Source organism: Lampris incognitus, chromosome 3 (genome assembly GCF_029633865.1).
Source record: "Lampris incognitus isolate fLamInc1 chromosome 3, fLamInc1.hap2, whole genome shotgun sequence".
Lineage (NCBI taxonomy): Eukaryota > Metazoa > Chordata > Actinopteri > Lampriformes > Lampridae > Lampris > Lampris incognitus.
Genome location: NC_079213.1, coordinates 104917509 through 104943591, shown reverse-complemented (window position 1 = coordinate 104943591; position 26083 = coordinate 104917509). Strand labels below are relative to the sequence as shown.

Below are 26083 nucleotides of genomic sequence, written 5' to 3'. Positions count from 1 at the left end.
TGTAGACTAACATATGACCAACCAATGGCTCAAAACAGCTGGGCTGAAATCCCAAATAGAGGGCTTTATCTTCGCTGCCCAAGACCAGGCCATCAAGACCAATTACTACCGGAGCAAAACCCTCAAAGATGGCACAGACCCAGCGTGCAGGATATGTGGTCAATCCCAGGAAATCGTTGACCATATCATGGCCGGGTGCCCTGAGCTGGCCAAAACTGAATACCTACAAAGACGCAACAAGGCTGCCACATGTCTGCACTGGAACATCTGCAAAGAATTCAACATCAACACAACAGAAAAATGGTACGAGCACGAGCCCCAAACAGTAACAGAAAAAGATGGTATCACAATCTTATGGGACATGCCAATACAGACAGATCATGAGATAAAGGCCAACAGACCGGACATCGTCATCAAGAACAAAAAAAGAAAAAAGCTGCCTACTCATCGAAATGTCCATCCCGACTGAAAGGAACATGTCAGTAAAAGTAACTGAAAAACTGTCAAAATATAAAAACCTTGAAATCGAGATCGAACGAATGTGGGGAATGAAAACCACAACAATACCAGTAGTGATAGCAGCCCTGGGACTTGTAAAAAAAAAGAAAGAAAGAAGAGAGATGGGGAAATACACCCAACGGATCCCAGGGAACATCAAAATACAAGAACTACAGAAGATCACACTACTCGGAACATCTCATATCCTAAGAAAGGCACTATCCATCAAATAGACTTCTACCTCATTCTAACCCTAGGCCCAACGAATGGGCCCGATTATTATGTTGTATTATGGCATGAAGTTAAAGGAAATTTGTATAATAATAACAATAAATTTTATTTGTACAAGGTTTTTCAAAATACACCAAGATGCTTTACATAATTTAAAATAAACATAAAAGCAACACACCAGAAGCAAAAAACACGCAACATTAATCATACATTAAAAGCAATTCTGAAGAGGTGAGTTTTGGTTAATGATGTGAACGTGGACAGACTGGTGCAGTCTCTGATGTGTTTGGGGGGGGGGGGCTCCAGAGGGACGGAGCAGCTATGGAGAAGGCTCTGTTGCCCCAAGTCCAGTTCTTGTTTCTGTGTGGTGGAGACAGGAGGTTGGCATCAGACTAGTGAAGAGTGCGGGAAGGAGTATGGTAGTGGAGCAGGTTGGTGAGGTAGGAGGGGGCCTGGTTATGGGGGGCTTTGTGAGTGAGGAGAAGAACATTGAATTGGATTCATTGTGGGACAGGGAGCCAGTGGAGGTTCTGGGAACAGGGGTGATGTGGTCATGGGAGCGGCAGTGGGTGAGCAGGCGGGCAGCAGAGTTCTGGATGTACTGCAGTTTGTTTAGGACTTCGGATGATGAGCCATGGAGAATGCTGTTTCAGTAGTCAATTCTGGATGTCATAAAGGCATGGATCAAGGTTTCAGCAGCAGAGAAGGAGAGTGATGGGTGAAGACAAGCTATGAATTTTAGGTGGAAAAAGGCACTTCTGGTGAGCTGATTGATGTGGTGTTTAAAAGTAAGGTTGCTATTGAAAATGATTCCAAGATTGTGAAAGTGCGGGGGAGAGAGGAGTTATCGATGGCAAGGCAGACGTTGTGAGTGGTTTTGGTAAGGGATTTGAGATCATTGATAATGAGGAAGTTGGCTTGCACCCATGATTTGATTTCAGTGAGGCATTTGGTCAGAGTGAAGTAAGTTTTAGTGGTGATGGAATTAGTAGAGCTGGACGTCATCAGTGTAACAGTGAAAGTGGAGACCATGACGACGTATGATGTTACCAAGACGGAGTATGTAAAGGATGAACAAGAGAGGATCGAGCACTGAACCTTGAGGGACGCCTTGGGACAGAGGAGTGGTGAAGGAAATGCATTTGTTGATGTTGATGAACTGTTGTCTGTTTGTGAGATAGGACTTTAGCAAGGAGAAGGCAGTATTGGTGATGTTGAGGGAGGACTGAAGGCAGGAGAGAAGAACAGTGTGGTTAATGGTGTCAAAAGCTGCAGTGAGGTCGAGGAGGATGAGAATGCTGAGGTGGTCCAAACCTGCGGAGAGGAGGAGGTCACTAGTGACTTTAAGGAGGGCTATTTCTGTGCTGTGAGTGGAAACCAGATTGAAATGGTTCGAACAGGTTGTTGGAGATGAGGTGAGCTTTGATTTGGGACGTGACAATGCATTTCGGTATTTTTTTAAAGAAAGGAGAGATTGGAGATGGAGCGGAAGTTGCTCATGATATCAGAGTTGAGTCCAGATTTTTTGAGGATGGGGTTGACAGCAGCCAGTTTAAGTATGTGGGGGACTGAACCACAGCCAAGGGGGAGTTAATGATTTCTGTGATGAGTAAGGAAATAACTGGGAGACAGTCCTTAACAAAATTGGATGGGATGAGATCCAGAACCCAAATGGAGCTTCTCATTCCTACCATAAAGTTGGACAACTCCATTGGGGACACAGGGGAGAACTTTGACAGGGGCTGAATGGTAAAGGGGGGGGGGGAGTCAGGTTGCTGTAGTTGGTGTCAATTTTAGTTTGGAAAAACAAAATAAAAGAGTTGCACTTGTTAACTGTGAAGGAACTGGTGGTATTGTCACTGGGTTTGAGAAGTTTGGCTATTATGGAAAAGAGAGCCTTGGGGTTGGTGGAGCCAGTGTATGAGGTGTGAGTAGTTTTTTTGTTTTTGTTTTTTTTAGTAGGTGGACCGGGCTGTATTGTGGAAGGTAGTCTGTGTAGGCTTTGAGATGCACTGTTAAACAAGTCAATCATGTGTGGAGGACAACAGCGTGCTGCAAATTAGCAGCAAGCATGTGACTACCTAGCATGTTCAGGTGAAGACCATCTCTACTATTCAGAGAAGAGCGCTGCCAGAACAAGTCAAAGTTATGAACAATAGGCCAATGAAGTGCGGTTCTCCACAGGTCAGTTTTCTATGTATTGAAGACATTTACCTACACATCTTCTGATCAATAACCACAAATCTGATCATTAAAAGTGACCACACCTGATAGAGGAATTTGACAGGGAAAGACTGCTTTCACTCACTCACTCACTCACTCACTACACTATTCCGTTTTATTCTGTTCATTTCTCTTCTGTCATAATTCTGTTCCCGCCAATCCATTTCTGTTCCCTTCCTCTCTGAACACTGAGCCTTACAGAGTGATTTGGCTTTCAAAGTTCAGAAAACTTCAAAGATCTGCTCTAATTCCACCGTGAGTACCAATTGTGAGTACCACTGCAGTACAGCCGTAGTTTTTTGATTGAGGCAATCGTTATATTAGAGTGAAATTTGCAGATGAGACTGTGTTGCCCCCATTTTCTCTCTTATCCCCCTGTGAAGATGAAAGAGACGACTCTCTAGGTTAACAGTTAATGAGGGAGATGGGAGGTGGCGCGGACAGATGAAGACGGTAAAGACGAATAGAGCTGGGAAAAGGGGGCTAATATGGAGAGAAAGTGGATGAGTGTTGGAGAGGGATGAGGGGAAGCATAAAGAGGGAGAAGAGATGAAAAGAGGAGATGGGGGATGAGGAGGAAAGAGTGGGGAGGCAGGGAGTGGGGGAGGGGGTAATTTTGAAAAAATCAGAGTGAATGTGGGGAGGAGTAGATGAGAGGGGAAAAATAAAAATGGAAATCGGGAAAGATCTTCGCATGTTAGTATGTGTGTGCATGTGTATGCACATTTGCATGAGCCCATTAGTGTGTCTGCGTGCGTGTACGTGTGTGTGAGACAGACAGACAGACAGACAGACAGACAGAGAGAGAGAGAGAGAGAGAGAGAGAGAGAGAGAGAGAGAGAGAGAGAGAGAGAGAGAGAGAGAGAGAGAGAGAGAGAGAGAGAGAGAGAGAGAGCAGAAGGAGAAAGAGCTGCAGAGCCAGCCAGGGCCATGCCATACTGTGCTGCATGATCAGCATTGCTATTTATAGATGAATGGAAATAGCCAAAAGCAGAGCAGACCAGCAACATTGCACAGAAACCCGGGCTATCATCTGCCATTACATAGTCTCATATCATATCTAGTTCAACAGAGTGGTGTCTGTGTGTGTTGTAGACAATAGGACAGAACAGAATAGTATAGAATAGCCATAGGTATAGGCTTTTACTCTCACCCCCCCTTTTTTTTTGATTGTATAAATAAAATAGTGATGAACAATTATAGACCTCTAAAGTATTGTCGTCATTTTGCGGCTCTAAGACTACATCCAGATCCATTTATTTTTCGTCCATGATGAAAATGACTGGCGTTTTGGATTCTGTTTGCCCGTCATTCTGCTTTTTAAATATACAGAGTATTTTAAGTGGAAATGACGTGTGATGAGATTCATATATATATATATATACTTACCACAAAAAGTAAGGACATTTGTGTTTGGTAGATTATGTCTTTGTTGTAACAATGCTTCTTGGCAATAAATCTTATACCGTTGGAAAGCCTGTTTATTCCCCTTTTAAATGGCGCCACATTGGTAAGGAACATGCATTGGTGGGATGAGCAGCAGAGCTGAGTATGTGGGTTGCACCCATGAAAAATTTGCCAAATCTTCTCTGCCAATGCCAAACAGCTTATTTTGCTGTTGCTATTGACTCTTGTTTTGAGCTTCTGGTACCCCAGGTGCTGACAACCAGGTGCCTGATATAAGATTTATTGCCAAGAAGCATTGTTACAACAAAGACATAATCTACCAAACACATATGTCCTTACTTTTTGTGCCAAGTTTATATATATATATATATATATATATGTGTGTGTATATTTTAGACCCCCCCCCCCTTTTCTCCCCAGTTGTATCCGGACAATTACCCCACTCTTCCGAGCCATCCTGGTCACTGCTCCACCCCCTCTGTCGATCCGGGGAGGGCTGCAGACTACCACGTCTCCTCCGATAGATGTGGAGTCACCAGCCGCTTCTTTTCACCTGACAGTGAGGAGTGTCGCCAGGGGAACGTAGCGTGCAGGAGGATCATGCTATTCCCCCCATTTCTTCCTCCCCCCAAACAGGTGCCCTGATCGACCAAAGGAGGCGCTAGTTCAGCGACCAGGAAACATACCCACTTCCAGCTTCCCAACCACAGTCACGGCCAATTGTGTCTGTAGAGACGCCCGACCAAGCCGGAGGTAACACAGGGATTCGAACTGGCGATCCCCGTCTTGGCAGGCAACGGAATAGATCGCTACGCTACCCGGACGCCCTACGAGGTTCCTATTTTAACATGTTTGTGAACTTTTAAGAGTTGATTTACTGGGGGCGTCCCTACAGACACCATTGGCCGTGTCTGCGGGTGGGAAGCCGGATGTGGGTATGTGTCCTGGTCACTGCACTAGCGCCTCCTCTGGTCGGTTGGGGCGCCTGTTTGGGGGGAGGGGGAACTGGGGGGAATAGCGTGATCCTCCCACGCGCTACGTCCCCCTGGTGAAACTCCTCACTGTCAGGTGAAAAGAAGCAGCTGGCGACTCCACATGTATGGGAGGAGACATGAGGTAGTCTGCAGCCCTCCCCGGGTCAGCAGTGGGGGTGGAGCAGCGACCGGGACGGCTTGGAAGAGTGGGGTAATTGGCCGGATACAACTGGGGAGAAAAAAGGGGTAAATAACAAATAATAGTAAAAAAAAAAAGTTTTGCTAAAGACGACGGTGTGGATGTTGCTTTGACCTTACATGTTGCTTGTCAGTGCTATCCTCTCCACTCTGCTTTAAGCATCATCATAACATGAAGCGATCATATTCTCGTCCCTTTTTATATGATTAGCTGTTGATTGTTCATGCTGCTTTTAATAACACTCTTTTTTTTTCTTCCAGATCTAGTTTTCGTTAGCCAGTAGACGTGAGGGTAAAAAAAAAAAAAACCAAAAACACAACAACTTATGCTAGGCTAACGATAGCTAGTTAATTTCTTTATGCAGTTTAAAAACCATTCAAAATCTACCTCAGCCAATCTAGACCTGCATTAAAAGAGCGACCCCCAAGAGCGAAAAGAGGCCATATCAGTGTTGGACACAGTTAAAGGCCATTATATTGCACCTCTACCCATTTTTACATTAGCCTGAAAAAGGGTTGGATCCAAACTCCTTTAGTGGTGCCTGACGTTTCTATCGTGCCTTGGAGGTCTCTAAGCCTTGGTTACGGCAGGGTTTGGCTGAATCCTTTGCAACTGATTGGCTATTCTTCTGAAGTTTGGTGTGACTGGTTGAACAAAACTAAGTTGTATGGTATTTGGAAATTGTAAAATAGACACACAAGTAGAAGTAACGATCAACGATATTAACATTGACAGAGCATATGAAAATACATTTCTGGGTGTGATAGTTGACCATAAAATCTGCTGGAAACCTCGTATAAGATTCGTGAGAACACAAATGGCACAGAGCGTTGGAGTTCTGGGGAAGGCGAGGCACATCCTGGATCAGAAAGCATCGAACAGTCTGTACTGTTGACTTGTATTGCCGTATTTGAGTTTCGGTGCGGGGGAACACCTACAAAAGCAACCTACAATCGTTGACAAAAGAGCAACAAGGGTAGTAAACAATGTAAGATATAGGGAACACACTAACAAACTGTTCTTAAACTCACGGGCCATGAAGTTCATGGACCCGGTAGAATTCTAGACTGCACAAATGTTGTACAAGGCAAGGTAGAGTCTACTTCCTGGCAACATACAACTGTTCTCAGATAGCGAGGTGGGGTGCGGTGGGGGGGTACAGTTTAAGAGGAAAACTGAATTTTAAGAAACACTGTGTTCGTGCCACTTGCAAAAGTATGAGTATGTTAGATTATGGGGTAAGTTTGTGGAATGGTCTGGATGAAGAACTCGAGGAAAGCACGAGTTTAAATCAATTCACAAAGAGGTACAAAAACTATTTTAAAGAGGAACAAGGACGAGGAGGAGGTTTTGCTGCTCTCATTACCGTGGCACCCGTAGTGGATGCTGATATTGTTGTTTCTTGGAAATCATTGTGATTGTTTTCTTTCTTTTTTGTTTTCATTTTTTTATTGCTTTTATCATTTTTTTACTGAGTCATTGTGAGATAGTTGTTGAGAATGACGCACTCTGATGTGTAAAAAACTAAGTTTATTATTTAGGTTTATTAATTGAGCATTAGAGAGGGGGCAGGAAATATAGTAACTTCCTCCTGCTGCTTTTCGAACATCTCATTTTTGTTGGATTCTCTGTTGAGAATTGTCGCTGAATTCTCCTGGTTTTATTTTTTTCATTTGTCATCTTTTCTTTCTCTTTTTTTGCTGTTTTATTTATGCTTGGTCATTTTTATTTTCTTTTGCATGTTCGAAATAAAGACATTTGAATTTGAATAATCTTGTCTTTGCAGGTAGTGTGAGATAGGATCTCTTTGTAATGGCGTTGGATTGTTTCCGCCTTGCTTGTTGAAAAGACCCAATCGTCTGTATAGATCCCAAAAGGTGGTTATCCGCTGCGGATCAAATAAAAAATGTCGGTGTCCGGGTGGCGTGGCGGGCTCTTCCGTTGCCTACCAACATGGGGATCGGCGGTTCGAATCCCCGTGTTACCTCCGGCTTGGTGGGACGTCCGTACAGACACAACTGGCCGTGTCTGCGGGTGGGAAGCCGGATGTGGGTATGTGTCCTGGTCGCTGCAATAGCGCCTCCTCTGGTTGGTCGGGGCGCCTGTTTTTTGGGGGGTTGGGTTATAGCGTGATCCTCCCACGCGCTACGTCCCCCTGGTGAAACTCCTCACTGTCAGGTGAAAAGAAGCGGCTGGCGACTCCACGTGTATGGGAGGAGACGTGTGGTAGTCTGCAGCCCTCCCCGGATCGGAGGGGGTGGAGCAGCGACCGGGACGGAACTGGCCGGATACAATTGGGGAGAAAAAGGGAGGGAAACCCGATGAAGAAGAAGAAGAAGCAGAAGAAGAAGCAGAAGAAACAGAAGAAGAAGAAGCAGAAGAAGAAACAGAAAAAGAAGAAGAAACAGAAAAAGAAGCGGCGCACTCTCGGGGTCGTGCGGTGTACGGGGCACGGGAGCTGCCATCAAAAGGAGATCTGTGCTCCTCGACTCCTTCTTCCACGCCGGCTCACCACACTATCAGCGGGTCCTTACCAAACCCGGCTCTTTTCAGGATCCTCCAGTGTTTCTGTCAGAGCCCGGATTAATTCAGCCCAGGTGAATTAATTAATTACCTTGTTCCGCACGAGCTGCAGCATCGCCATTAGCTCCGTGCTCGGACGCCCCGTGACGAGCTGTCCTCTTCACGCGCTCGGACAGAGACTGGCAACAGCGTGTTTTCATAAGGAATGTTGCGCCGCTAAGTGGCCGATAGGGGGCGACTGTGGCTGCAATGAGTTGCCAGTTGTGAAAGCGTGCGTGTGGCAAGGTAAACAAAAACAAAAACAAAACAATGTGCTCGCTCAACAAACAACATGCAGTAAAGACTTCTTAGGATGCGGAATGAAAAATATCTATTCCATCTCTATTCCATCTCTCCACCACCGACCGTTTACCCCCTGCTCGCGGCAGGGCGGGAGGGGGAGGGCGGGAGGGGGGTCTGGAAGATGGCTGCACAGGTCACATGTTATGTGAGCCCGTGTGTGGGGTTATGGGTGGTATCTGTGACGTCTGCCTCGGTGTGTGTGTGAGTACATGAGAGTCTTGAGGCAGTAGTCCCAACAACCAGCTAGTCTCGCACAGGAAGACACACACACACACACACACACACACAGAATCGATGTATTTAGTTGTCAGTTGGGGTTCAGCAGACAAAATGAAACGCAAAACCACTTTGGGAAAAAAAAAACAACCCTCCACTGCCAGAAGCTAGGAGGAGGGAGGAGAAGGAATCAGTTCTTTTATGGATTTGCTGGATACTTTATACTGTATATTGTATGTTATTCAGTAGCATCTCCACTCTGTGAAACAGTATATCACAACACAGTGTAGGCGAGTTGGGTGGTCCTCTATAACGACGACCACTTCAGACAACAAACTTGTGTGTTTAACCATGTCCTGACTCGATGTATTAAACTGTCAGTGGCCACCATAGGGGACATTAGTCCACAATGTCATGAATCTAGCGACCCATCATTCACAGGCCGCAGTATTTACTACCCACAATCTGGATTAGCGCCTAGTAATCCAGATTGTTGAAGGGTTGGTTTTTGATTATGAGCATTATGCATGCATTAGGAGGAGTTATTGGGGTAATTTTCTATGACCGCAAATAAGTTTCTTATTGTAGTAAATCCAAACTGCCACCGTACTGTGAAGAATATAGTAAATACACCAGTGTAGAGCCGAAGGAACGGAGAAGACCGTAGGTTCACACTTTAGCCGTGTAGGCAACTTTCTTTAATCCACGGTAAATCAGAGAGACAACAAAACCACAGCTCGACTGAGCGGAGGCGGGAAGAATAACCAGGAAACTGGCTGAACAACCATAACTTAACCCTGCGTTAACCTGCCAGGGCAACCCTGACTTAACCCTTAGTTCCTGGGGTGAATTCTGTCCCCAATACGTGTCCACCACACCAGCGATTTTAAGAACAATTCAAGTGCCACCCACCAAATATCAGCGGCTCCTCTTTGGCCACCCCCACTCAACATGTTCTGCAGGCACCACTGGTTACCTGCATGGGCCCTTCTTCTACATATGAAGATATACTATACAGGGACACATATCGTTTACTATGCGTTAAAGGGTTGTGTTAAACGTTTTCATGTCAAAGAATCGTAAACAAACACACTTCCAACTTTTGACCCGTGTTCAGTTGAAAGACCCCTCCCTCGATTTAGTCCAAAATGGCATAGCTGTCCGTACCGGACTCGAGGGAGACGCTCGTGCTCCGTTAGGAAGATGAGCTGAAGATTCTCAAACTCAGCCAGGCAAACTAAATCAAGTCTGAATTCAAACCGTGTCGTCTTATTTAGCTAGTCCTTGTGTTGCCCACACATTCTGTATACTGCCCTTGTCTCAAGGGTCATTGATGGCCCGCCTTCATTAACCCTCTAAATTAAAGCAATTTCATTTTAAACCCCAAACCTATTTTGCACGCAGAAACAACCCGTCATTCATCACAAACTTTGTGACTATCTAGTGCAGAAAGACTGCATTTAGTCAGGGGACACCGCTCACTTTTATTACAACACACCTGTCATACTTGTTTTCTTTACTAATGTAGAGGCTTATTATTATTATTATTATTATTATTATCATCATCATTATTGCTTAAGGTACTGCATAGGTGTGAAAATTAACTTTTTAGCAAGCGATAGTACTTGTATAGCCTAAAAAAGCAGCAGAAATGTACAGAAAGTAGTTTTTGGGCATCCGGGTAGTGCAGCAGTCTATTTCGTTGCCTACCAAGAAGAGGATCTTCGGTTCAAATGGGAAGTAGGTGGGAAGTAGGATGTGGGTCTGTGTCCTGGTCGTTGCACTAGCGCCTCCTCTGGTCGGTTGGGGCGCCTGTTCGGGGGGGAAACTGGGGGGAATAGCGTGATCCTCCCACACGCTACATCCCCCTGGCGAAACTCCTCACTGTCAGGTGAAAAGAAGCGGCTGGTGACTCCACATGTATCGGAGGAGGCATGTGGTAGTCTGCAGCCCTCCCCGGATCAGCAGAGGGGGTGAAGCAGCGACCGGGACGGCTCAGAAGAGTGGGGTAATTGGCTAAGTACAATTGGGGGGACAAAGGGAGAAAAATCCCCTCCTGCCCCAAAAAAAGAATGTAGTTTTTGCCTTGGGGTCAAACATGACCCTAATCTTAGTACCCTAGTGGTGTACAGCGTTCATGGAAATGTGAACAAAAACAATGTTTCACTTTTTCTAAAGTTGGGGGTCACTCTAGGGAAAGTCATCAAATTTCAGGTTGAAAAAGGATCACGTAGAGTCTTTTCTCTGATGTGAAACGCTGTCACGGGTCATTTTTGGAGCCTCAGACAACAGAAGGGGCTAGGGGACCCACCGGGACCAACGCAGTACCCCACCTGACCATGCGCTTTGCATTGGCCCTTTGCACCAGGTAGGTGTTCCTCTTATCCATAGGCCACGTGTGCATGCATGTTATAAAGTCCCTCCATCAGGTGTCAGTTCCTCCCCTCGTGTGACTGGGAGAGATTCCTCATAACTAATTGAAACTGGGGGAAGTCATTCTCATATTACTGTGCACTCCTGCCTACGTTTTTGGTTGCAACAGGGATGCAACAGGTGGTGCGCTTCAAGTAAAGGTTGTCTAGCTTTGTTTTGGTACGGTGCGGTGTGCGAATGCATCCTTTCTATCATGCACAACAAGGTGGGGCAACGAAACAGGAGCGAGAAGCGGGCGGCTCAAGGGCGCCTTCAGTACTCAGCGGCTCGATTTGCTTCCGAGTGTTTAATGGAGGGTAACAACAGGGGGAAACAATTCTTCAAGAAAATGTCTGAAAGTGCTCGGGTCGGTGCGGCGTGAGGCAGAAAGAGCTGTATAGGGTGAAATGGCGTTTCAAGGACACCCTTACAGCACCGGATCTCCTTTAGGAGGAGGAGGAGGAGGAGGCAACAGCATGCGGTTTAAAATAGGATTCTTCTCCCTCTTGTCAGCCTCACTGTTCCTCACCTCCCTTATGAATAGTTTGAAGTGTTTTAAGTCAAGCCCTAGTTCATACTCGCCGTTCATGTCATCTACAGTTCAAAGCCATTAATGGAGGACGGAGGACAAATCCACAATCCTCAGTGTAAAAAAAAAAACACCACTCCAAAGTTCCAACAAAGCTAAAATGTTGTTCCAGCAGCCTGTTATAGTGAAATCAAGTGGTCCTTCTAAAACATGCTCCACCCGCCATTCCGGGCAGGGCTGCAGACTACCGCATGCCTCCTCCGATACATGAGGAGTCCCCGCTTCTTTTCACCGGACAGTCAGGAGTTTCACCAGGGGCCCGTAGCGTGTGGGAGGATCACGCTATTCCCCCCCAGTTCCCCCTGAACAGGCGCCCCAACCGACCAGAGGAGGCGCTAGTGCAGCGACCAGGACACATACCCACATCCGGCTTCCCGCCCGCAGACACGGCCAACTGTGTCTGTAGGGACGCCCGGCCGAGCCGGAGGAAACACGGGGATTCGAACCGGCGATCCCTGTGTTGGGAGGCAGCGGAACTGACCGCTACGCTACCCGGACCCCCAACCATTAGTCATTTTCTACCGAGCAGTTACTTCCTGCACCACAGCCAACAAGCGATGGCCAGCAGGAGTCACTGCCGCGGCACAGCAAAGACAACGCTACGAGGTGATCTTCACTAATTACAGTCGTTAAAGGCCAACACGAGGAAACAACCGTGAATCTGCGAAACTCCAATTCGCTATGATAGACTTCTGTAGCATCATGTTAACTTTGGCTGAACGAGGATTGGCTATCTGTCCTCCGTCAATTTCATAGCACCTCGTGTGGCAAGCTGGAGCCGTTTGTCCAGTGTGAAGGAAAGGGTGGATGACCATGAAAATGAAACCTCGCTATGTGCAGTTAGCGGTGAGCGTAAAAAAGGAATTGGCTTCCAACAAATACTAACTATTCCTTCTACACTGTGACCCTCTGTTCGTTACCTTTTAAATCTCCTGTCTAATTCCCTGAGAAACTGGCCACTCCTCTTCCTCCTCCTCCTCTTCAGTCATTTCTCCATCCCTCCTCAAAACCTCTCTCCTGTTTATTCCTTCCTCCTTTCCTCCCCCCTCCTTCATCAGCTCTTCGTCCTCACTTCTATTCTCTCTTTCCTACTCCTACTGTCCTTTAAGTCTCCCATCCTCTCCTCTCTAAAGCTTTGCTATTCAGTATTTTCTCCTCACTTATTTGTAGTCTGAGAGCAGTTCATCAGTACCAAGGTCAACTGAATGGTGTGAAAGCCAGCTCTCACATTACGTTCTCACCTCCGGTTCCCTCTGAAGAGCCCACGCCAACACTCTCTGACTCACAAATGGATTCTCCGGGGGCGTTCAGACTTGCACCCGTTAGTTTCATTACATATAAGCGGTCCTTTCACTAATGCTTTGAGAACACAGCCCGACAACAAGGCTAGAGTGCTTCTCCAAGTTATCAGCAGCGGGTGCTCTGCCCAAAAACAACGTTAGAAATCTTGAAAAAGTAGAAAAGCGGCACTGCGTAAATGAAAAAATACACCTCAAATATATATATATATTCTTCTGGTTTTCACTTTGACGGTAAAGTTATGTTAGTGCATTAAAAACTGGCCACAAACGTGCTGACGTGTTTCAGCTGACTGTAGGCCAGCATGCCGGCTAACCAACCGTAAGCCTTCAGCGACCATCGCTGTGTCTGCAAAGTTATGTAAGCACATAAAAAAATGGCCATAAGATTATAGAATATATATTTTGGTCACGGTCAGCCCGGGACATTCCCATTAATTATGTGAACACATGAATAAGTATCTTCCAATGTCACAGACAACCAACGCAAACCCTCAATCTGTGGTGTGGCCAAATGACTGACCGTTCTTCTTCTTTTTTTTCCCCTTTTTGGCTTTCAGAATATTTACAGTATTCATCCTTGCTGGACTTGTGGGATCCATTCCACTGTGACTTTTAGTTGCCCGCCTGGCCGATATGACAGCGTACAGGTCAGACTAAAGGCAGGTGTGACGTCCCTTCAACACTCAAGACACCGAGGCAAGAGTGTGCAGTGTGAACTGTAAAATAATGAATTCCCCATGTCCTTAAGCCCCGTTTATGTAACATGCATTTAAATCCTCTTATTCACTGCATCACGTATAAACAGTTTTAGTGAAGCCGGTTGTGCCAGAACAGCAAGAGTTGCCCCCCCCCCCCTCGGTTTTTTCTCTCTCCATGAGATGAAAACGTTGAACTTTCCTTATTATGGAGGAACTCGGTAACATGGAAGGCAATAAAGCGAAGTAGAGAGAAGCATTTCCAGTCTAAAAGTAGTCCAAATGGAGAGGAGCCAGCTGGTAATGTTAGAGCTGGAGACGCTGAGGCCATGTGGAGGGTGAGGAGAGAAACATTATGATATTGAATGAATTAATGATGAATCTGCAGGGAAGCAGCCATGGAATAAAAGAGATGGTGTGTGTGTGTGTGTGTGTGCGTGTGTGTGTATGTGTGTGTGTGTGAGAGAGAGAGAGAGAGAGAGAGAGAGAGAGAGAGAGAGAGAGAGAGAGAGAGAGAGAGAGCGAGAGCCAGAGAGTCAGAGGGAGAGAGAGCGAGTCAGAGGGAGAGAGGGAGACAGATAGTCAGAGGGAGAGAGGGAGACAGAGGGAGAGAGGGAGGAGAGAGAGAGACACCAAAATAGAGAGAGACACCAAAATAGAGATAGGTACAATGAAAGAGGTAGATAAGAAAAAGGAAGATGTAGAATACTGTTTGAGATACAGAGCTGATACTGCAGTCCACCCTTACCTTAATATACTGCCACTAATACTCATGTATTTACCATACTAACGAACACGCTAACTAATACTAAATTAAGTACTAACCAATTCTAACTAATGTACTAACAGATACTAAATAGCATTCTGATACTAATATTCTAATTAATCCTGACTAAAGTACTAATACTAACTACTGTACTGAGGCGATACCTGCTTACAAACTAACTGACAATAATTAACCAATGCTAACTAAAGTACTAAACAATGCTAACATACTATCTGATAGTAACTAATGTGCTAACTGATACTAACCTACTAACTAATGGTTACTAAAATACTAACTCATACTAAGTAACATACTAATACCAATTAATGTACTAACTGTGCTGATCAAGGAACTAACTCATGCTATCATCAGTATCAGAAATTCTTTTATTGCCATGTGCATTACATGTATGAGCAATGTAGCTCGTCACTGAGTTATGAGCCGCATATTTTGCATATGGCATTGTTGGTACCATTAAGACTGTGAGAAAACTGCTGTCTTAAATAAAATAAAAAATAAGTATGTGATATATAGTATATCACATATATGTATGTGTGTATATATATATCACATATATGTATGTGTATATATATGTGTGTATCACATGTATATATATATATATATGTGTGTGTGTGTGTATATAGATCACACGCACACACACACACAGACAAAACATCATCTAAAAAAGTATAAACAGCAAAAAGTAAAGTATAAGTACAATTTTATATACAGAACCAATATATGTGTGTGTACTAATATGAATGATTATATACTAACTGATACTAACAAACCAACTGGCACTGAGGAACATACTAATATGAACTAAAGTACTAAATAATACTAAGTACTGTGATTACTGATACTAACTGATATGAGCTGCAGTGCTCGGGAACAGCAACCTTTTTTTCCCTCAAAATTGATACTTATGCTAACTATTACAAACAAGGTACTGATAAGTACTACCTGATAACAACTAAAGTACTAACCCGTTGCAGCCTTTTTTTTCCCCTTTTGCAATTTTTCACCTTTTTAACTCCAACTAGGCATGTCCAATTCCTTGTTGTCTACCAGTCCTACTGCTGCATGACCTTTACAGTGGTCGGGGAGGGTGTAGACTTCCACATGTGTCCATTGTTAGATGGTGAGTCACCAAACTGCACCTTTTTACCTTCCAGCTGCAGGTTTCTCAAGGAGAACGCTATGTATGCAAAGGCACTATTTTGCCCAGATACCCCAGCAGCTGTACATACACCATGCCAGCTTTAGGAGTCGCTAATTGCAATGGATGGACATGTTACCCCTGCTGGCTCCCCATCCAGGTGAGCCACCATTTGTGTCGAACCGGAGGAAACGCTGGGGCTCAAAACAGCAGTGATAGCTCTCTTTTGTCACCATCTGGATTGTAATCAGATCAGATTAGGGGTTGTTCCGATAAGACCTGATGAAAACCACCTGGGAGTCAGCAAATACCGAGCTGGTTCCTACGCTGTCGTCTCTGCTTACGGCCAGACGGCGGGAACAAAAGGTCATGACATCATCTTACTCCTTCCACTCACACGTCTCACTTCTCATGTCTCCTCCGCTGTTATCTCCGCTCTTCTCACTCCTTCTCTTCTTCTTATGCCCTCTCCTGTCTTAGTGGCACTTCTCTTCTGCTTCAAAGATGGAGTGAGAGTACAAATGATACAATCTATTATATTACTGGATTTTCATCCAAACCTTACATTTGTAAAGAGCACATTTAACAGATAAAATCAAGACAATGAATGACATCTTTCTACTCAACCACTTCCCAAAAACAAACCATCAACAAAGAGAAACCACAAATACAAATAATAATAACTCAGCAGATTGGAACAATAAAAAACAAAACAAAACAAAACGATGGGAATTATGAGCTGTATAATTTTACATTGCACTGTAGCGTTTATGAGAAACTAGGGAAAAGTTAACGTGCTTTTGCTCTCAGATCGCCAGGGAAAATGTGACCTTAGAAAGTGAACAATGCTCTCGCTTCTGTAGGAAACTTCAGCTCTGTCAAGGTGCCTTTGAGAAAAATCCAGTAGTAGAATACAATAACAGTAAAACAGGTGGTAGTATTCAGTACTTTAAGGTGAACGGCGCTGTAAAAAAGTGCTGGAAAAGGGCCAAACATGCAGCCTGACATCACCAGGCCACTTCACATGGAATCCGGGAGCCAGTAAAGGGCAATTGGCAAAACGGAACGGGAAAAACCAGACTGCACGATGAAACAGCAGAATGATAAAATAAAACAAAATACATGGGTTGCTATGGTGATGTATTGTTTGCAGAAAAAAAAGAGTTAAATTGTACAAACATGTTTTGTGTTTGTTTTGTTTAATTATATACAGTAATGCTGTCAATTCCTATACCTATCAAATAAATCTGCCATCTTTTATGTTTTGTGATGTGCTATGCAACATCCGGTTATAAATGCCATCGCGGAGGACGGCAAATAGTTTAAATATTTTGCCTGACATAACAATATGATGCAACATGAATGCTTTCTATGTATAGTTTGTTTACATCACGGTGCGCAGCACGTTATGTAACCAACGTTTGGGATACTACAGTCAAACACTGTGGTGTAGACAGTTTAATGTTGGATATTCAGACATTCAGCCAGGTTCATCCTCAATAACTTTTGAATGAGATCAATACACAGTGGGTGTATTCTGGAATCTGACAGAATGAAGAATTCTGATAGTACAGAAATGATTTAGTACTGTTCTCTGTTTCAGCAGCAGTTCATGAAAATGGGCTGTTTTGTCCTTGGCTGTAACCCTGTAAACTAATTTTTACACCCAGAAGCAATACAATAGTGGCCTCCCTTTTGTCTTCCTCTGTCCTGTGGCTCCTCAGTCTCCAACTTTCTCTATCTTTTACCATTGTATCTGTTGAAGTACCCCATGGACCCACCACCCATGGGGATGAGCATTGGGGTAGGGTGCAATGCAGGCTGGGCGGCAGGCAAAGGGGGGGACTGGGGCGTGCTGACTTCCAGCACTGCAGATTGGTCCTTGGGACGTGGAATGTCACCTCTCTGCCAGGGAAGGAGCCTGAGCTGGTGCGGGCGGTGGAATGGTACCAACTAGATATAGTTGGGCTCACCTTCACACATAGCATGGGCTCTGGTACCAAATTCTTGGAGAGGGGCTGGACTCTACTTTTCCAGAGTTGGCCAAGGTGATGGGCACTGGGTGGGTATGGGGATACTCACAAGTCCGCGGTTGAGCACCGCCGTGTTGGAGTTCTCCCGCGGGAATTGAGAGGATCGCCTCTGTATGATTGCAAGTCAGTGGGGGGAAGGCTCTGTCTGCTGTGTGTGCTTATGCACCGAATAGCAGTTTGTAGTATCCGGCCTTCTTGGCGTCTCTGGGTGGTGTCCTGGATAGTGTTCCACCTGGGGACTCTATAGTTCTGCTGGGAGACTTCAACGCACACGTGGGCAATGATGGAGAAACCTGGAGGGGCATGATTGGGAGGAACGGACTCCCCGATTGAAACCTGAGCGGTGCCTTGTTATTGGACTTCTGTGTGAGTCATGGATTGGCCATAACAAACGCCATGTTCGAACATAAGGTAGTTCATAAGTGTACTTGGTACCAGAACACCTTAGGCCGAAGATCGATGATAGACTTTGAGGTCAAATCATCAGATATGCGGCCGCATGTTTTGGACACTCAGGTGAAGGGAGGAGCAGAGCTGTCAACTGATCACCACCTGGTGGTAAGTTGGATCAGACGGCGGGGAAAGCTGCCGAACAGACCTGGCAAACTCAAATGTGTAGTGAGGGTGAACTAGGAACATCTGGCAGTTGATAGCTCTACTCCTACCTTCATCTGAGGGTCCAAAACATGCGCCTGCAGATCTGATGATTTGACCTCAAAGTCTATCATCAATCTTCGGCCTAAGGTGTTCTGGTACCAAGTACACTTATGAACTACCTTATGTTCGAATATGGTGTTTGTTATGGCCAATCCATGACTCACACAGAAGTTCTGAAGCGGCAGACAGGTACCGGGAGGCCAGAAGGGCTGCAGCTTCGGTGGCCACAGAAGCAAAAACTTGGGTGTGGAAGGAGTTCGGCAAGGCTATGGAGGAGGACTTTTGGTTAGCCTCAAGGAAGTTCTGGCAAACCCGGGGAAGGGAACTGCTGACCCAGACTGGAGATGTTGTTGGATGGTGGAAAAAACCCTTTGGGGAGCTCCTGAACCCAGCTAACACATCCTCAGTGGAGGAGGTAGAGTATGAAGACTCAGGAGAAGCCCCACCCATATCCCTAGCAGAGGTCTCTGAGGTAGTTAAAAAGCTCCTTGGTGGCAAGGCGCCGGGTGTGGATGAGATTCGCCCTGTGATGCTGAAGGCTCTGGACATTGTTGGGCTGTCTTGGCTGACATCCCTCTTCAGTGTCATGTGGAGGTCAGGGACAGTACATGTGGAGTAGCAGACTGGAGTAGTGGATCCCATATTTAAAAAGAGGGACCTGAGGGTGTGCTCCAAATTGGGGCAACACACTGCTCAGCCTCCCTGGGAAAGTCTAGTCTAGGGTGCTGGAAAGGAGGCTCTGACCGATTGTCGAACCTCGGACCCAGGAGGAACACTGCAGGTTCCGTCCTGGCCATGGCACAATGGACCAACTCTTTACCCTAATGAACATGCTGAGGGAGGCATGGGAGTTTGACCAGCCAGTCTACATGTGTTTTGCGGACTTGGAGAAGGCTTACGACCGTGTACCTTGGGGCACTCTGTGGGAGGTACTGCGGGAGTATGGGGTCCTTGTCCATGCGGTCCTTGTATAACCAAAGTGAGAGCTGTGTCTGTATTCTCGGCACAAAGTCAAACACATTGTCGGTGGGTGTCGGACTCTGCCAAGGTTGTCCCTTGTCTCCGACTCTGTTTGTGATATTCACAGAGACAGGATCTCAAGGCGCAGCCAAGGTGAAGAGTGTGTCTGTTTTGGGAACCTCAGAATTGCATCTCTGCTCTTCACAGATGATGTGGTTTTGTTGGCTTTATCAGAACATGACCTCCAGTGCGCACTGGGGTGGTTTGCAGCTGAGTGTGAAATGACCATGATGACAGTCAGCACCTCCAAGTCTGAGGCCATGGTTTTTTACCGGAAAATGGTGGATTTCTCCCTCTGGGTTGGGGATGAGTTGTTGCCTCAAGTGAAAGAGTTCTAGTATCTCAGGGTCTTGTTCATGAGTGAGGGTAGGATGGAGCCGGAGATTGACAGGCGGATTGGTGAAGCATCAGCAGTAATGCGGACGTTGTACTGGACCGTTGCGGTGGAAAGGGAGCTGAGCCGGAAGGTAAAGTTCTCAGTTTACCAGTCAACCTTCGTTCCAGCCCTCAGCTATGGTCATGAGCTTTGGGTAGTGACTGAAAGGGTGAGATCGTGGATACAAGTGGCTGAAATGCGTTTCCTCCATAGGGTGTCTGGACTCATCCTTAGAGATAGGGTGAGGAGCTCGGACATCCGGAGGGAGCTCAGAATAGAGCCACTGCTCCTTCGCATCGAAAGGAGCCAGTTGAAGTGGTTCAGGCATCTGATTAGAATGCTTCCTGGGTGCCTTCCTTTGGAGGTTTTCTGGGGATGTCCAAGTGGGACAAGACCCCCGGGTAGACCCAGAACTCACTGAAGGGATTACATGTCGAATCTGGCCTGGGAATGCCTTGGGATCCCCCAGGAGGAGTTGGAAGGCATTTCTGGAGAGAGGGCTGTCTGGAGTGCCCTACTTAGCTTGCTGCCAACGTGACCCAACCCTGGAGAAGCAGCTGATGATGAGATGAGATGAGAGATGAGATCTGTTGAACTCAGCCAAGCCAACCAACCCCGTGACATCAAAAGTTTTAGCACTAGAAGATAGTGTCGCCCTTGCCACAGAAGATATAACGGGGCTTCTTCTATTTGTTTACATTTGTCATGTTTGTTATGTAATTGTTGATTAGAGTTCAAATACATTTAGTAAATCATGTTAACTTGATTGACTGCTTCATGTCCACTTCAAGCAGCGTTGGATAAAGGGATGGCTACGACGCTCAAGAAAAAAAAGTTCTATTTTGCGCATGCGTGATTCTATCTCGACACTTCCTGACGTTGTGGCCTAACTGTCTATTACGACAGAACTGGTTTGCTGCACTCAGTAATACGCCAAAGTGTTAGCAGATAATTATATGTTATCATATTTGACACTGTCAGTTCATTTATATTCCATTCAACCATTAGTAGTTTTATGGATTATGAGTATATTTGTTAAAGATACCCACTAATTTGGTCAATTTTCCAGTTTGTTCACAGACATGTTTTCCGTTGTCAGCAGTGCTCCAGATGGTAGCCTAATCAGAGCAACTTTGGTCATGGCAACCCGTTGGAATGTTTTGTGGATGCCATAACCATCCCTCTAACGCAGGGGTGGGCAATCTTATCCAGAAAGGGCCAGTGTGGGTGAGGGTTTTTGTGCCAGCCAAGCAATTACACACCTGATCCCACTAACCAACCACTAGTCTTTTCTGAGGAAGTTGATTAGGAGACACGGGTGTGTAATTGCTTGGTTGGAACAAAAACCCTCACCCACACTGGCCCTTTCTGGATAAGATTGCCCACCCCTGCTCTAACGTCTCTGCTTAAAGTCCCAAACTTGCCGGTGTCATCTGATTTTACGCCCCGCTCTCATCCGCAATAATGACTTCCAGTTTGCCGTCTGCTGTTTACCGGATTCCATGTGAATGCAGCATCCATCTGGAACCTCTCAGCTCACTTTCGATTTCCAAGGGACGTTATTAACAGGCACAGACCAAAATGTCTCTGGATGCAGTTGGATAGACCTACAGCCAATCAGAGCAACGAAACATGTGACATAGCGCTGCGCAAAGTACAGCAAACCCATCTTTCGTATAAAAAACGAAAGCTTTAAGTGTAGTTTTTTTTTGTTCGTCTTTTAGAGAAAATATATGATCCAGTTCATTTAATACTGTTGCAACAGCGGATTCAACAGACCGTTCCACATCAACCATCTTGGTTGTTTACGAAAATGTCTCAACGGCGCGCCTGTGTACGTCATCGTACCAAACCTGCCCCATATTAGATGAACGGTTGTGATTGGCCCGACCCGGCCAGGTCGGCTGAAAATCTGTCTAAATGGAAGAAGTGGCCAGGTGTATACGCCAGAGCAAATAAAACCTGAGCTCACAGATTCGTCTGGTTCACAGGCTACTAAACATGCTCACTCAAACTAAAATTATACAGAATAAACAATAAAACTATTCAGTAGCATTCTTAAAGCCTCCATCATGTGATATCTGAACACACTAACCACTGTAAACGGCACAAACCATTCCTGTCCATCAAAGCAAACATGGCGGCCAAAGTCAAGTCAAATGCAATCAAACTGGTTTGTACAGCTGTAAAATCACAAGCAAGTCTCAGAGGGCTTTACATTCACATTACACTCACATTCTCCAAAAACCGCTAAACAGGCCAAACATTGTGAGTGCGTTCTTCTGCCATGGGGTTGTGACTGTGGGCGAATACGTGTTTTTGGGATGTCCGCGTGCATGCGGTGTGGGCATGTACTGTACTACATGCAAGGCATTTGATTTCAGGGTTGATTTGCAGGATGTTTGTGTGTGTGTGAGAGTGAGAGACACAGCGACAGAGACAGAGATGGGACGGGTGACGTGATTTTTTGTGACAGATCGAGGACACTAAAGGGAACATGAGAGAGTGGGCCTAAGTCATTGATCCTAAGATTAACGCCAGAGTTTCGCCTGTCTGCACGGCCAGCACTAAAGCTGCAGCATGGGAGTGTATGTGTGTGTGTGTGAGAGTGTGTATATGAGTGTGAGGGACATAAATGTTTGACTATACACGCCAAAATATTCCAGGCATGGAAATGCTGTTGGTGCTTACTGTCTGCTGATAGGATAAGCGGTCTGGATAATGGATGGATGGATGGATGGATATGTGCATTTTGTATATGTTGGCTGGGTACCCTTTCTTTGTATTCACACAATCCTAACAGCGCACAGTGCAGTGTGTGTGTGTGTGCGTGTGTGTGTGAAACAAACTCAAACCTTCTGTCGTTCACACAGCCTGCGTTGTCCGTGGTAGGCCATGTGTGAGGGATTCAGATGGATCCAGACAGTAACATGTATGGACAAGGGGCCTCTTTCCTGTGAAAAGGGCACAGGAGTTATGACAATGTCACCTTGTGGCCCTTTGTGGTGAGACGTAAAGTCAACACTGGACGGCAGCTGAGAAAACCACATATCCCACTGCCATTTAGGACTTACTGTGTTACTGGCTTTTTGGGGCGAGAGAGAGAGAGAGGGTGAGAGAGAGAGAGAGAGAGAGAGAGAGAGAGAGAGAGAGAGAGAGAGAGAGAGAGAGAGAGAGAGAGAGAGAAGAGAATGGACTGACAAATGAGAAATAAGAGAGGAGAGAGGGAAACCAAGAAGAAAATGACAAGCAGAAAAAGACAGACAGAAAAATAGATAGACAGACAGACAGATAGATTTTTATCTAGTAGTGTCTTCACCGCCTGTTCAATGTGAGGCAAAACTGAAATCAGATGGAGACTGACACCCACACAGATACAGACTCACAGATTGACTTTTTATGACCGTCCATCTAATTGTCACTTTGCTAAACTCACATTTCTGCCCTCCACTCTGCTGTATTCCTTTCTCTCCACTCTCCTTTTCTCTCTTTCCCTCCACACTCCCTTTCTCCCTTTCTCGCCACACTCTGTCTTGTGTTGTGCTGCTGACTGTGTCCTTATACAACACTGCCAATGTCAGTTATAAATAGCTATGCTGCCCAGAGCATTCCCAGCCCTGCTGAACACACACACACACACACACACACACACACACAAAGCCTGGCAGAGTGCAGAATATAAATTGGATTCACTCATCTGCTGCTGAGGATGACTTCAATTTAGAGCAGTAAGAAAGGCACCTGACTGACTGCATTGGATGGATGGATGGGTGGATGGATGGAAGGATGGATGGATGGATGGATGGAAGGATGGATGGATGGATGGATGGATGGATGGATGGATGGATGGATGGATGGATGGATGGATGGAAGGGTGGAAGGATGGATGGATGGAAGGATGGAAGGATGGATGGAAGGGTGGAAGGATGGATGGATGGATGGAAGGATGGATGGATGGATGGAAGGGTGGAAGGATGGATGGATGGATGGATGGATGGATGGATGGATGGATGGATGGAAGGATGGAAGGGTGGAAGGATGGATGGATGGAAGGATGGAAGGATGGAATTCAAAAGTGTTTCACATCACGATAGATCGCTCTCCTTGATAGTTTTGCGGAATACACCAACTCCTATGGGATATTTTCCATTTCTCAATTTTGAGGAACACCTCTTGTATTGACCCCATGTTGATCTTGTCCTCAGAATATTTCTGCAAAACGTAATTTAAAACTGAAGGCAGTCGCAGCAAAGCCCGTGAACTCGACCGAAATACACCACTCCACACACTCCGGTTAAGGGCCTGATCTCATTTCTTGGTGCTTTTGCTAACTCATAAAATCTTTTGTGGTTTGGCATCCATACTCGTGTTCCACCTTATGGTACCATATGTATCAGCCTGCCCCCTCAGGTCACAGGCTGCCGGCTAGCTTGCTGTTCCCCGTCAAAAAATAAAAACCCTCTCGCAGTCGACAAGAGCGGGATAGCTTTCTTGTCACTGATAAAATAATGTTTGAAACCCATCTGTTCTCACTGTCACTGGAGAATGTGGACACATACATTTGAAGGTAAACTCGGGGCTGCAGGCGTTCTTCCGGACTGTTTTTTTGCACCATTGTCGCTGTATTTTCACCCCACTCATCCCATCGATATATCACTGCTATGCCGACTACATCTTTACTGTGTTGTTCTCGCTCGGCGATCTTTTCTTATGGTTAATGGACGTTATCGCACTTTTTTTGGGAGTTTTTCTGTTGCAGTACTGATGAATCCCATTGCTGTCCACTCATTATCCTGTGAGGCGCCTGATAGTCATTGTCTGCATGCAAAGTCTGCATAAAGTGCAAGAAGAAAAAGTAAAGTGTTGCATACACAAAATATAGGGCATCCTAGTTCATAACGTTCAGATGAACTTGTTTTGGGCGTCTAAACTTAACTTGAACTCGAAGGCAGCCTCACTTTTCTTTTAATCCCTACACTGCCGTTTCTGGGAAATCTGCTGCAGACTCACAAAATTCTCTCTTCTTCTGCCTGGGTTTTTTTTTGGGTCTCTGTTGGCCTACAATTCTATATTCATCCTCTTTTCTCCTCTCTTCCTCTTCCCTCTGTTGTACCCCCAGCACTTTTCTTTTCTTTTCTTTTTTTTGAACCCTTTCCCCCCTTTTCTCCCCAGTTGTACTTGGCCAATTACCCCACTCTTTCGAGCCGTCCCGGTCGCTGCTCCACCCCCTCTGCCGATCCAGGGAGGGCTGCCGACTACCGCATGCTTCCCCCGATACCTGTCCAGCAAGATTATAATAGTTTCGAATTTTTTGTTTTATTTCATTTTGACTTCTGTTCTCAAATTCAGTTTAGTTTTAATTAATTTTTAAAGCAGGTTTGCTAGTTTAGTTTAGTTTTTATTTTTTGAAAATGCCTAGTTTTAGTTTAGTTTTTATTAGTTTCAGTGTTCGTTTTAGTTTTTTTTTTTTTCGTAATATAGGCTATTTGTCAGGGGCAAGATTGAAAAAGGTCAGAAAAAGTACTGTGTAATAAAAACTCAGCAAAACATCACACCATTTTAAAAAAAATGTACTGACTTAGGACAGATGAACAACAAAAGACAACTTAGTCAAACAGACTACACAAGATGCAGCCTAAAGTGCTCAACATGAAAAAATAAAACAAACCCAATAAACTAGAGGAGTGGTTCTCAACGTGGGGTCTGGGGTCCTTGAGGGGGCTCCCAGCAAAAGGGGAAGTTTATTTTCACTATAATTCCCTCCACAAGTAACACAACATTAAGTATGACTATTTTAGTCATGGGATTCTTACACTTTCTGTAATAAAACATCTAAAAGCAACAATCTTATCAGATGGGGACCCTGGGACCAACTCTTACCAAATGGGGGTCCGTGGTCTAATTTGCGTCAGTTTAGGGGTCCTTGATGTGAAAAAGTTTGAGAACCACTGAACTAGAGGTTCGATTCATACAGATAAACCAACTCAAAACTAACTAAATAATAATAACTTAACATTAATACAGTGAATACTTTAACAATAGAAAACCTTTCTTACAACAGATAAAACTGTCCACCCCATACCTCCACTTGCCCACTTATTGTGAGTAGTGTACTCTGTGCTTTGCTGCAAACTAATTTCTCTATTAGACACAACAAAAGCTGGAACTTGAAGGCTAACTGAACTGAAGCCCAAAATGTCACAGGATATTCATTGTCACCGAACAGATCACAGAAAAAAGATGGAGATTTTTTTTTTTTACACAGTATTCTGCAGTGCATGTGCTGCTATTCCCTGTTATTGGAGTGAGTTTCTCCTCCTATCCCTGAGCTAAGAAGCTACATGAAAAATAATTACTTGAGGAAACACCTTCTATTTTTGTTTAGAGAGATGGGTGCACTTCAGTCAAGCAGCAATTTCTTGCTGATCTTGAGGAAAAGGCGTTGCTCCAGAGATGTGGTTG

General features: G+C 45.2%; 1 long non-coding RNA gene across 1 annotated transcript in view; it reads right to left on the bottom strand.

The window, feature by feature from the left end:
• Nucleotides 1–15957: 15957 nt before the first annotated feature.
• The window catches only part of LOC130109419 (uncharacterized), a 52127-nt gene continuing 42001 nt past the window's right edge, over nucleotides 15958–26083 (bottom strand). The window contains exons 2-3 of the long non-coding RNA XR_008810001.1: nucleotides 22477–22575; nucleotides 15958–16028 (exon numbers count right to left, since the gene is read on the bottom strand). This is a non-coding gene — a long non-coding RNA (uncharacterized LOC130109419). The remainder of the gene's footprint in view (nucleotides 16029–22476; nucleotides 22576–26083) is intronic.